The sequence below is a fragment of the Hyperolius riggenbachi genome, chromosome 5 (assembly GCF_040937935.1).
Source record: "Hyperolius riggenbachi isolate aHypRig1 chromosome 5, aHypRig1.pri, whole genome shotgun sequence".
NCBI lineage: Eukaryota > Metazoa > Chordata > Amphibia > Anura > Hyperoliidae > Hyperolius > Hyperolius riggenbachi.
In genome coordinates, this window is record NC_090650.1 from 240,816,970 (window position 1) to 240,830,056 (window position 13,087).

Below are 13,087 nucleotides of genomic sequence, written 5' to 3' on the forward strand. Positions count from 1 at the left end.
CGGAAAAAACTGAAATTGGCATTGGGGGAAATGGGAATTTCCACTGAATCGGAAATGGGCATTTATGACCCTCTCTACTCTCCCTTGGTCCCTTAACAGACCAGTGAGAATCCATTAAGTACATATAACGGTAAACTATCATTTAAAACATTGCTATTTAGATGGTTGAAACATTAAATATTGTTCTATTTGGTTATAAGCAGTACGTTTGGTTACTGATACCAAAACATTTTATATGTAAGTCTCCTTTAAATTACACTTACATGATACATTTTACCCAGGCCTTTCAGTATATCCTCTGTACACAGAATTTTGTTCTGTGCTACTTTTAGTCTACCACAAAACCACAATAAGATTTTTTTTTCAAGCTAACTATAAGAGCTATTGAAGCAACTTTACAATTCAGCGTGATACAATACAAGGAAATAGAAAAACACAGTTTGCTGCTCAATAAATGCAACGGATTAATGGATTTGGACCAGCAGGGACTGGAAAACATTTACAACATCTGAAGTATTATGTATTCCCTGCATGTACAGAACAGCAGCAGTGACACTGCCCAGCATTTTAAGAGATTTCACTTTTCCTCACATGAATATGCAAGCACATTTCTGGATGTGCCTTTATATATGAACAGGTATTAATCAGCTTAATCCAGAAGTGTGCGATAACTAACTTTAGTGGATTATAAGCCATACAAAAACAGGCAGGTTTACAAGAAAAATAGACATCGAGGTGTGAGGGCTTTAGATATTGCCACGGATACAAATCCAGATGACTATTCTTAAACTGTAATTCCTTCTTGTATTTTCTTTGTAATGTCCATAAACTATGTCAAGAAAAGCCACTGAGGGCTGTTCCATTAAAAACATAGCTAGCTACAAATTCAATGGAAATACTGTGAAATAGAGAATTCCCATTCTAAAAAAGGTGGGAGTCATGTATCAAGGAGTTTAAACCAATAAAAAAATGAAGATTTCTATACATTTTAATTCTACTTATTAAAAGGCAAGTGTCGCTGCGTCCCATGTCCGTCCGTCAGTGCTTTTTGTGCACTGCGCATGTGCAGGGACGCAGAGACACTGCCGAGAGCCAGAGGAGGACGGGCCAGAAGGGGCGGGCATGTGTGCGTCGTGTGCGGTGGGCAGGTGCGTGTGCAGCGTGTGCGGCGCGACAGGTGGGAATAGAGAGATAGCGAGAGAGAGAGACTCATATGCAATTAACGTTTTCACCTGGGTTTTCTCCTAGGTGATATTTTCACACCTTGCCATAAAATGCCTTTTAAACCACCAGCAAGCACAAAAAATGCTCAAAATAAATTTGATAGTACTTTATCGCCAACTTCTGGGTACTTTTACAATTGTAAAATGCTAAAAAGTTATTTCTTAGACAAAATTACAATTATCTCCTTGAAGATAACTCAGGTAAAAAAGTTAATTGCATGTGGGCCAGAGATAGATAGATATATAGATAGTCTACCTATTTGTATTATTATATATTTTATATATTTTCAGACATAATAAATATATATATTTTTTCTTTATTTCACTTGGAAGCTCTATTGCTGTAATTGCTCTTTAAGATTAGCTTCAGTGAACTAGCAATCCATGCACTCATATGGTTGGAAACCGGTGAGCCAGCTGCATATTCAGCAACAATTTACCCTGAAGACACTATAAAAAACAATGCAAATGTCAAGATGGTTTGAGTAATTTCTATCATCCAAGTCGTTGCTTTTAGCTAAACTTGAAACTTAAGAAAAATGTACAATCGTTTCCATAAACGGGAAAGAACCCCAGGAAATGACCAGCAACTGATAAGCCTTTTAGAAATATATAGTTTTATAATTTACTACAAACTTTACAATGGTGCTTTATGGAAACCAAAATAAATAAATGAAACCATTGTAATCACAGATTTATTTTTTTGCATCCCTCTTTTTGTGATGCAGGTGTCAATGTGTTTGATTACTGAGGGTGTAACATCAAGTAAAACAGCTAGATGGCAAGAAAGGGAGATGAGTGGTGTATATATTTCCATAACTGAAGATACGGTTTTCAGTCATGTCTGTTGGAGATTTGTTGTACTAATAATAATGAAACACCAGAATGAAGGAACTCTGACATCTATTTGGACTGTCTACAAAGTGCAACACAGAGGTTGCATATCTACAAGAAAATGTTGACAATTGTCATTGTGGATAAAGAAAGTCAGTAAGATTGGAGGACAGGCATGTCATAAAATCAGTTTTCCCTTCCATCAGTGCGCTAAGGTGCAGTACTTTTCTTTCTCCTCTAATTACAACTCTGACATTTCTTTTTCATGTAATGCTATTAGGTCAGTATTTGTAGTCCTTCTGAAAATACCAGTATTGCTGAAATGGTTTTCTCTTGATTTATATATGGTTATTGTAAGAAAGACACTATACTATTCGCAGGTTAAAGAAGTGCTCAGGAGAATAAAATTCTCCTTTTTCCTATGAGAATGTCCTTATTGAGGTAAGCCACCTCATTTATCATTTTTACTGTTGTTTTTAACTCAGTTTTAAAAACAACTGGGCGCTTCTTTACCCTCAGTGTGCTTAGTCACCCCTTCCACAACTGCTGTGGGTGGGGTTAAAAATGGCCCACAATTGAAGACGTTATTGTCTTTTAATGAAAAAGCTACCGCCACCAGTCCCAGTCTGGAACACCCCAAGAGGAGACTGGTTCATTACCTCCATCTGCTTCCTATAGTCAGTTGCCCCCAGCAACCCATCTTTGCGAGTAGCTCTTTTATCATCATATTGTTTTCAGAGTTACTGAGATACCACACCATTTGGGCTCCCGATTTCAGTTTTATCTCTTCTTTCCAGGGTGTCCCGACACCCCATCCACTGTCGGTTCAGGTATAAGTGCTGCTGCCCTCACATCTATTAATTCCCAAAGTTAGGCACAACTCATCTGATTGCTGTTGCAGTTCCAATTGCAATTTGTAGTGGGATAATTCCTGCTCACCCTTTCTCTATAGCACTGGGCTCACCTCCTCTATTCACTGATCAGGCATTTTTTTTATCCAGAATTATCACAAGAGATAATTTTTGGCAACTTATTCTCTGTCTGTATGTAGCTTTAGCACCAAAGATGACTGCATTTCTTTTCTATTGTTTTTCTTTAAATACATAGCATATCCAATAACATCTTATACCTTAGTGACCAGAGTGCTCAAATGTTGTATTGTTGTCTTTGATTTGAAGATTCTTCAGCTTTAAACCCCATCTGAAAATGTTGACCACATGGACAAAAGACGCTGTGTCATATTCTTAGTTTAGATTCTGGAGGCTGGGCTGCTGCTGTTTGATTTTATGCTTATGTTGTTCACACTGCAAGGGGACAGGCACAGATTGAATCTTTCTAAAAAGACTGAAGCTAGGTACAATGACAGTCTGTGGTGCAAGATGTTGCAAATGTCTTTTTTTACCTTTCAATAACCTTTTGAACCTTTAAAAAAAGAAATTCACCTATGTAGAGGTTACCTGCACATGGCAGTGATTAGCTCTGCAGTGCTAAAAAACAACAACAAAAATACTTTTTGTATAACCCTCCTTTAAGTTTGGCTCCTAATGTCAATGTTCCTTTTTAATTAGAGTGTTTTCCACATTTGGATATTTTCTGTAACTTTGTCTTCCTGTTTTGTAATTGTCCGTCATTTTCCAAGTTCGGTACAGACTTTAAAATCATGTCCTTCCTTGTGTGGATTTCTGCTCTGTTTACAGATGTCTGCACGATTTGCTGACATCTGAACAGAAGTATGACGTTGTGAACCGTGACCTGAGCAGAAGTGGAAATTATGTCTTCTGAGAGAATGGCGTCCCTCGTGTGCAGCTAATACATGCTGTTACACCAAGGAAAAAGGAGGAGCTTATCCCTCCACACCATACAGGTAACAGCTTGCTGGATGCTATAAAAGGCCAGTACAGAGATGAGTCAGTTGTCCTGACGAGCCTTCATGAAAGGCGAAACAGCTGTCAGCCTTATGCTGGATACACACCATGAGTTTCCGCGTCGCACGCGGCCGTCGATACGCGTCAATTCGATTATTTCCGAACATTTCCGAACGAATTTCGATGATTTTTAGGTCGAATGCCATGTAAAGTATGGCAAATCGACCTAACGATCCATCAAAGCTTCAATCGGACATGTCGGAAATAATCGAATCGACGCGTATCGACGGCCGCATCGAACGCGGAAACACATGGTGTGTATCCAGCATTACTGCATATGTGAATCTTTTTGATGCCATTTTTTTATGAATAAAACTTGGATTAGCAACTCAAATGTGCCTTCCACTTTGCATCATTGGGGATTGGATTGTTGCACTGCTGGGGAGGTGGCATTTTTGGTGAACTGCTGGGGGTTTTCATGCGCCTCACTTCTACTTGTTGGCAGATGATGCACAAGTAAATCTTGGTTTAGTTCAGCCAATGCACTAAGTAAGGGCCAGAGGGCATGATGGTAAACAATACACGATTAAATTATCTTCTATTTTGCACAAAAATAAAGTCATGCACCCTCAAAGAGGAACACAAACACATATGTCAACACTGTGGTAAATAATGTTACACTGCTCCCAGAAAACACATGACCCGCTGAAAACTTCAGTTATAAATGTAAGCCCTTTTTTTACAGTAGCAATGATATCTGGCTGTTTGTGAAGCAGCTTCAGTTTATATACCATGATGTAATTCTTTTATTAACTCATCCATGCTTGCAGGATTTTGAATGTGTAACATTAACTGCAATCCATTTATATAGGTTCTCATTTATCCAGGTTTTGATATTTCTAAAGAAAGCTAGGGCAGTGTTTTTATACCCTTGAAAATGGTTCACTGATAACCAAGAGGCCTCATGAAACCCTTAACATTTGCATAATTAATGACTCTCATAGTAGTTAGGTACTGTACTAACTATTTCCTGAGCGTGGAGGTAATCTTCACTTATGTACAGATAACACTTCAAATGTACTCTAATCTACATTTGTTGGTGCCTGAAATAAACATTAGCCACATCTATCTATCTATCTATCTATCTATCTATCTATCTATCTATCTATCTATCTATCTATCTATCTATCAATCTATCAATCTATCTAGGCTTCTGAGTATTCCTTCACCTCATTAGAGAGGATAAATCCAATCACTTGCCAGTAAAATATTCTTAATCATAATAATAATAATAACAAAAACACCCAGGTGAAACTGTGTCTTTTTGCTCTGGAGAAGACTCTACCCAGCTTTCTCCACTCTTTTCCTTAGAGGGGTGGGGCTTAATAAGGAGATGTTGTGTCAACATGTAATAATATTTCTCATAGATTTTTCTGTAAATAGTTGTAATTAGTAATGATCACAGCTACATATCAAAAATCAACATGTTCATCAATACCCAGGCTTCTCAACTACTAGCCCAAAATTACAAAACAGTTCTGTTTATGTGATCTCTCTATACTGCTAGTTAGAAAACAAGGGGAAAAACACAGGGACACTGCAAACCCTATCTGGTGTAGTATAGATCTGGTCAGATGTAAAAGATTAGAAAGCAGGTGTGGTTATACTCAAAAACAAAGAAAAAAAGAGGTTTTCCCAAAAAGGTATTGAAATAAGAGAATTAGTGAGGATGGTACTTCCCTACATGATTTTCAAAGTGGTTGCCTTACTTAGCAACCCATACTTTTGAGTATAACCACATCTACAGTATTTATGCAAAAACAACAAAACAAGCAATTAAAGCTCTAATAAAATGGTTTTCAATTAGGCTAGCCCATATTAGGGAATGAAATAGGGGAAACTGGGGTTGTCAACCCAAAAAGTGACAGCATACTCAAAAACAAAGAAAAAAGAGGTTTCCCAAAAAGGCATTTAAATAAGAGAACTGTACACAACAATTTCCAATATAATAACCTTTATTAGACCCAACACCTAGGAATTAAAATCAATTAAATACAAGGCAGGCAGGCAATTATTGGTTTTAATACCTAGTTGGTTAGTCTAATAAAGGTTGTTATATTGGAAATAGTTGCATACAGTTCTCTTATTTCAATGCATTTTTGGGAAACCTCTTTTTTCTTTGTTTTTGAGTACACTGTTGCTTTTTGGGTTGACGACCCCAATTTTCCCTATTTCATTCCATAACATGGTCTAACCTAATTGAAAACCATTATATTGTTGTTTTTGTATAAATAGATGTGGTTATACTCACAAGTATGGGTTTCTAAGTAAGGCAACCACTTTGAAAATCATGTTAGGAAGTAATACAATACAATACAATAACATTTCTATAGCGCTTTTCTCCCATAGGACTCAAAGTGCTTAGGCTCTCTCAGATTCAGTCATTGGTAGTAGGATGAAGTATTCACACCTCCTCACTCAGCCTTAATGCATGATGGTAGTTTCAGATGATGGTTGAGATGATGTACAAGACATATTCCACTAGGGGGGGTACTATAAACAGTAAAACAACTAGGAGGCACCCAAAAATAATAAAATAATTAAACATTGTCTAAAAGGAAGGTACGTGCGGGCTTACCTTCAATAATTGCACTGATTCAATAGTTTCAGACTTTTCATTTAAATGTTGCTCATTAATGACAATGAAACACTAGAAGGTGGCACTTCATACAACTGCCATAAAAAACACTAAAAGTCCAATAAGAGTTCATAAAACAATGACCGCTGATATGTCCACTTCTGCCAAGGATCTTGTTATTCACAGTTTATATTCTTCCTATCACCTCCACCAGCACCCAGGTGAATTGACACTCACCAACTTTAAAGACCCCCAATTAGGTCTAGCAGCGCTTTGGGACACTTCGGGCCGTCCCCCACCACACCGATCTGATGATAGTCGTCCCTGGGTGTCAGGTTATCTTTATCCTTGCAGTATGGCTTTCACCTTCCCATAGAGCATACCTCAAAATAAACGCTTCACATAGCGTAAAACCAGCGACATTTATTTGTAAAAAACATAAAAATACACTGAAATATTCCTTCTGTCAGTATCGAACACAGAGTAATTTTGACACGGGCTCTCCCCTCACAGTTCCAGAACTGTGAGGGGAGTGGAAGTGCACGCCATCCCAATAACAGCAGAGGGACTACAGGTGCCAGCCGGGGCCCAACAAAGCGGGGGAGAGCCCGTGTCAAAATTACTCTGTGTTCGATACTGACAGAAGGAATATTTCAGTGTATTTTTATGTTTTTTACAAATAAATGTCGCTGGTTTTACGCTATGTGAAGCGTTTATTTTGAGGTATGCTCTATGGGAAGGTGAAAGCCATACTGCAAGGATAAAGATAACCTGACACCCAGGGACGACTATCATCAGATCGGTGTGGTGGGGGACGGCCCGAAGTGTCCCAAAGCGCTGCTAGACCTAATTGGGGGTCTTTAAAGTTGGTGAGTGTCATTTCACCTGGGTGCTGGTGGAGGTGATAGGAAGAATATAAACTGTGAATAACAAGATCCTTGGCAGAAGTGGACATATCAGCGGTCATTGTTTTATGAACTCTTATTGGACTTTTAGTGTTTTTTATGGCAGTTGTATGAAGCACCACCTTCTAGTGTTACATTGTGAATAAGAATAGAAGGGGCAGCTCCGACTAGGAAAGTAATCTATTGTTTTATAGGTGTAGTGCTTAGCTCCTTGTATAGACATTAATGACAATGAGTTTAACGGCCTACAACTTTCTCAGGTCAAGAAAAAGCGCCAAATCTGCAGTGATACTGAGCTCTGAGGTGCTCAGAACTAAGCATATTCAGCATTTTCTTTTTTTCTTTACCTGATGAAACTGCACTGATTCAATAGTTTCAGACTTTTCATTTAAAAAAAAAAACGCATTGTCAATTGTTGTGCAATATTGAAATAAAAAGTCTGAAACTATCAATGCAGTGCAAACATGAAAGGTAAGCCCACACATATCTTCCTTTTAACCAGTTTTTTATTATTTTATTATTTTTGGGCACCTCCTAGTTGTTAAACTCTCTTTACTGCTAGACTTTTCTGGATATCACACATATACCAATATTTTTGAAGTGTTTAAAATTAGTAAAATGATATACAGTCAGACAGCTTAATTCATATATGTATTAAAACAAGAAATATGTGAAAATCATTTCTATGGTTACATATTTTACTTCTGAACCTTTTAACCACACAAATAAGATTGAACTTAATATGTGAAAATGCTTATCTCTAGTTAGCAATTTATTCCAATACAAATACATTTTTGCTTTAATAAACAACATTTGTGTAGTGCAAGAAGGTCACAGAACACCTGTTTTTTTATCATGAGTTATTTCACCTTTTTATGTATTCCAAAAAAGCGTATTTTCATTTTTTTTTGCATAAATTCTGTTTTTCTTAGCGTTAAATGCTGACATGGCTCACATTGATTCATTTGCTTTAATTATATAGCAGCAAGGCACTTTTTAGGAATACATATCGCCTATTATGTTATGAAAGTGCATTGTTCAGCAGATACTAATGCCAGTCACTAATGAGGTAGCTATACATTTCTTCATTCTGAAACCCGTCTGAGTTATATTGTATTCTGAAGAAAGTTTTTTTTTATTTTTTTTTTAACATTTAGTCAAACTATAACTTTTTCATGTTTTAAATCATAAGATATATATATATTCAATCCACTGCTGTTGTTATTAAGCACTGAGTTGCAAGAAATTGTGGCACTGTTATCAACTGTATTTGGATCAATTAAATAGTGAAAAGTCAAGACAGCAGTTGATATATAAAATAATTACTGTAGGAATGTCTACTTGCCACAATTTATATATCTAAGATCTTTTTTCAAAGATTTGAAACCGATGGGGTGCTCATAAAAGAGTTGTGGACTTTTGCAAGTATAGTTAAAGAGCGTATGAGATTGAAAATGACTGTAACATATCACGATTCTTGATTTTAGAATGTAGGAGAAGTATGATAAACCTCCATACAGAGGCGTCCGAGCCATTAGGCAGCTATACATTTTCGCCTAAGGCGACAGGAAGAGGCAAGGGCGCTTCTGCACTGAGTAGTGAGAGAAGAAATGCCTCTCAGCTGACTCAGGTGTCAGTTTACACAGCAGCAGCGGGGCTGACTGGACTTCAGCTCAATGATTCAAAGAACCACAGTAATGAATGAGTCAGTGAGAGAAGGCACTCATCCTAGTCAGGGATCCGAGGAGTACAGCATCATCAGCTCCTGAGTCCAACTCCTGAGAATTCAGTCCCTCTCTCTCTGCTACTGCTAACTGCGTGGATGTAGAGACTGTGTAGCAGCCAGGCATTGACTTCCCCCCAGGCCGCCTTTCATTCAATGATTTAGGGTTGGTCCTGTGTCTGCTGTATTCAGGTTTGTTGATGTAAGGCAATGTAAAATACTAGGCTAGCTGATAAAAGTGCAATTAGAGGGCAGGCTAGCTGGTAAATATACACAGCATGATGTAGAACTCGTCTGGAGGGTCAGTGGGAAAAAATCTGTCTGGTCTCTCTCCATTGTTATAATGACTGCATGTGCAGATAAGGTCTTAAACAGGTTGAAAAGTTTTGACAGTCCCTAGACTCCAGGAGGGCTGCTTGCTGACTTGTGTAAGAGATTGGAAGGGACAGCAGTCCTATTACCAGCAACTAGTCTCTGTGTAATGTGGGACTGCAATACAGATAAACTGCTCCATCTCAGGCTATTCTCAGTCTCACTCCACTCCTCCTATCTCTGTATGTGTATAGTGTATGTCTACTGTGTGCTGTGTATAGTGTGCTCTGTGTGTGTGTGTGTGTGTGTGTGTGTGTGTGTGTGTGTGTGTGTGTGTGTGTGTGTGTGTGTGTGTGTGTGTGTGTGTGTGTGTGTGTGTGTGTGTGTGTGCAGTGTGTGTACTGTGTGTGTGTGTGTATGTTGTGTGCAGTGTGTGTACTGTGTGTGTGTGTGTGTGTGTGTGTGTGTGTGTGTGTGTGTGTGTACTGTGCTGTGCGTGTCTAAAGTGTGTGTGTGTGTGTGTGTACTGTGTATAGTGTGTATGTTGTGTGCAGTGTGTGTACTGTGTGTGTGTGTGTATGTTGTGTGCAGTGTGTGTGTGTGTGTGTGTGTGTGTGTGTGTGTGTGTGTATATAGTGTGTGTACTGTGCTGTGCATGTCTAGTGCGTGTGTGTGTGTGTGTGTGTGTGTACTGTGTATACTGTGTATGTTGTGTGCAGTGTGTGTACTGTGTGTGTGTGTGTGTGTGTGTGTACACTGTGTGTGTGTGTGTGTGTGTATAGTGTGTGTGTGTGTGTACTGTGTGTGGTGTAGGTGAGTGCATGCCGCAATAAGTATATTTTATGGTGAAACGCTCTGCTGCATAACAACTATTATCTGGTGAACCCATGCCGCAATAAGTACATTTTCTGGTGAAACGCTGCTGCATTATGATTTTCGGGGGTCTTGGGGGTGGGGTTCACCACAGGAGTGGTGTTCACCATGAGGGGTGCGGGGTATGGGACTGGGGGCAATCACGGGGGGGGGGGGGGTTGGGGGGTGCCACAGGATTTCTCGCCTGGAGTGACAAAATGGCTAGAGACGCCCCTGCCTCCATATAATTATATCAACATGCCTGACATTTTCTTACAATGCTATAAGTAAGATGACAAGAGCATGTCTCTTTAGGGAGTTAGCAGATCAGTGTAAAAAATGAAGACTAGACCAAATGATATATACCAAATTATATAGTGCAGCATTTTTGTTATATAATTTGATTACCTTAACGAGCAGACAGCTTGTATATATAATCCCCTTTCCAGGGTCGGACTGGGACACTGGGGGCCCACCAAAGAAATTTCAACCTGGGACCCACACATCCCATGATTGCGGTGAAAATGGGGCGTGACCATGCAACAGAAGGTGGGCGTGGTCATGATGTATTATCGACAGGGCCAAATGTACATGATCTTAGCAGCATTGTAATTCAGAGACCCACCTTCAATATAAAGTAATGGCCTACTTTGCAGAGGTTGCAACCGCATCGGGGCCCTTGGCCAAAGGGGCCCCAAAGGGCCCTCCCTCAACTACAGTATTACCTCTCTATTGGTCCTGTGCTCATAATAATCACTTCTATAGATACTTTGAACAGTGGTGATCATTAACAAGCTATTTCCTATCCCCTTCTTGCACCTCTGACACTGTAGTTTTGGTGCGTTGTATCAATTGTTATGTATAGAGTGCTTGGGGGGCCCCATTGTAAAATTTGCATTGAGGCCTACAGCTCCTTAGCTATGCCACTGCTCTCAGCATGAGTGATTTCAGCACTGAGAAGAGAATTTTTGTGCTGCAGGCAGCAATTGGAGCTCTGTCAGACAAGGAGGGGGGAGGCCCACCAGAGACCTGGAGGCGGGGCCCACCAAGGGAAAAAACTGTACTACTGTGGCCCAGTCCGACCCTGCCCCTTTCTCATTTCTCTTTGGTGACTGCGTAGCATACCATAAACAAATGTACAACTCCTGGTCAGGTCACATCTTAGGCTGCTGTTGTCTGATTCTTACACATCAGGGATGGTCGTAGTCAGCCAACTTCGCTACGCTGGAAATACGCGTATTTTTACGCAATTACGCTTCACCAAACTACGGCTTCGAAAACAAATATTCGGTTCGTATGCATTTCGTAGAATACGCGTTAAAATACGCAATTACGCGTAGTGCGAAGCGTAGTGTATGCGGATACTTATGCCCGTATGCAGAAAATTGTACGCATTAATTTCTTTAGAAATGCATATACTAGGAACCCTTCTATGTGTACATTCCCCTTTCCAATGCGTAAATTTGTATGCATACAATCGTATGCGAAAAATTAGACGCGAGTAACGCATTCGTAGTTCACTACGCAATACACATGTTAACTACGCATAGTGGGCGTAAGCTACGCGTAGCGGTAATTCGCTTTGCGTAAATTCGTAAGCGTAGGTTTGAAACTTCGCCTATGAACTACGATGCGTAGATGCGAACTACGATGCGTAAATTCGCACTGGCGTAGTTTCTGCTCATCCCTGACGTTGATAAAATTACAAGATGTTTTAAATAGAATTTAGTGGTTTATTTTTATTTGTCAACCTCTGTAAGAAAACTTTTCAGTTTTTAAACTGGTAGGTTGGGTTCTGCAGCAAGACAATGTTAATGTTAATTACACTGCAGTACACCAACTAAATCATTAATTAGCTATAAAAAAGGTACTAGTGATATTCAACTGTGATACAGCTAAAGATATGTTTCACCCACAAAGGATTTTATCAGGAAAAACACATGTTAAGAAAATCAATAACCTCTGCTGTACAGGTAATACACCCAATATTTGTGTTGCATACTTTAATTAGTGATTTCTTATATACTTGTTTGTAAATGCAATTTATTTTAAATAAACATTCACTGCTAGGAAGTATGTACTCAAATGGAGGGCCACTACAGTAGAATCTCATTATAATAAACTCTGATATAGAAAACCTCTAGTTATAGTAAACTCTGCCCCCTGGTCCCAGAAAATGAAAGAATTTACAGTGTATTTATAATACTGATATAGTAAACTTCTGATACTTGGCCAGGCCCCTTGAAGTTTATTATAAAGGGATTCTATAGAGGAATCTGGTAGTAACCTTTAATAATAAAGGGACCTCTAGATGTCCACCACATGCCAAATAAATAGTTAAAGGGGGCATTTCTGACTTACTACATATTTAGAACAAAAGAGATCAAAATAAAACCTAATTTAATGTAAAATTCAACAATAAATCTTTTGTAACATAACTGAAACTTCTGGTTTAGAAGGTGGAAGTGTAAGAAGATAAAAAACAGCATGGAGTGCATCGGAAGGGAGGCGGTGGCTTCAGTGAGTTAACCCCCGCATATACACCCCCCTCCCTATTCCAGGAAAATTTAACTTTACGCAAAATTGTTCTAGCTTATTCTTAGTCCCCACCTCCAGTCACCATTCTCATAAGATATCCCACTGATCCCCTCGCCCACATTGTGCATCAACCTTATCCAGCAGGCCAGAGATGGACCTTCAACTAGAACTCCCTTCTAAGACAAACAAGCTGCTAA

General features: G+C 39.1%; 1 protein-coding gene across 1 annotated transcript in view; it reads right to left on the reverse strand.

The window, feature by feature from the left end:
* Nucleotides 1-13,087, reverse strand: part of LOC137518633 (cadherin-10-like) — a 612,711-nt gene that overhangs the window by 485,569 nt on the left and 114,055 nt on the right. The gene's annotated exons all lie outside the window — the stretch shown is intronic.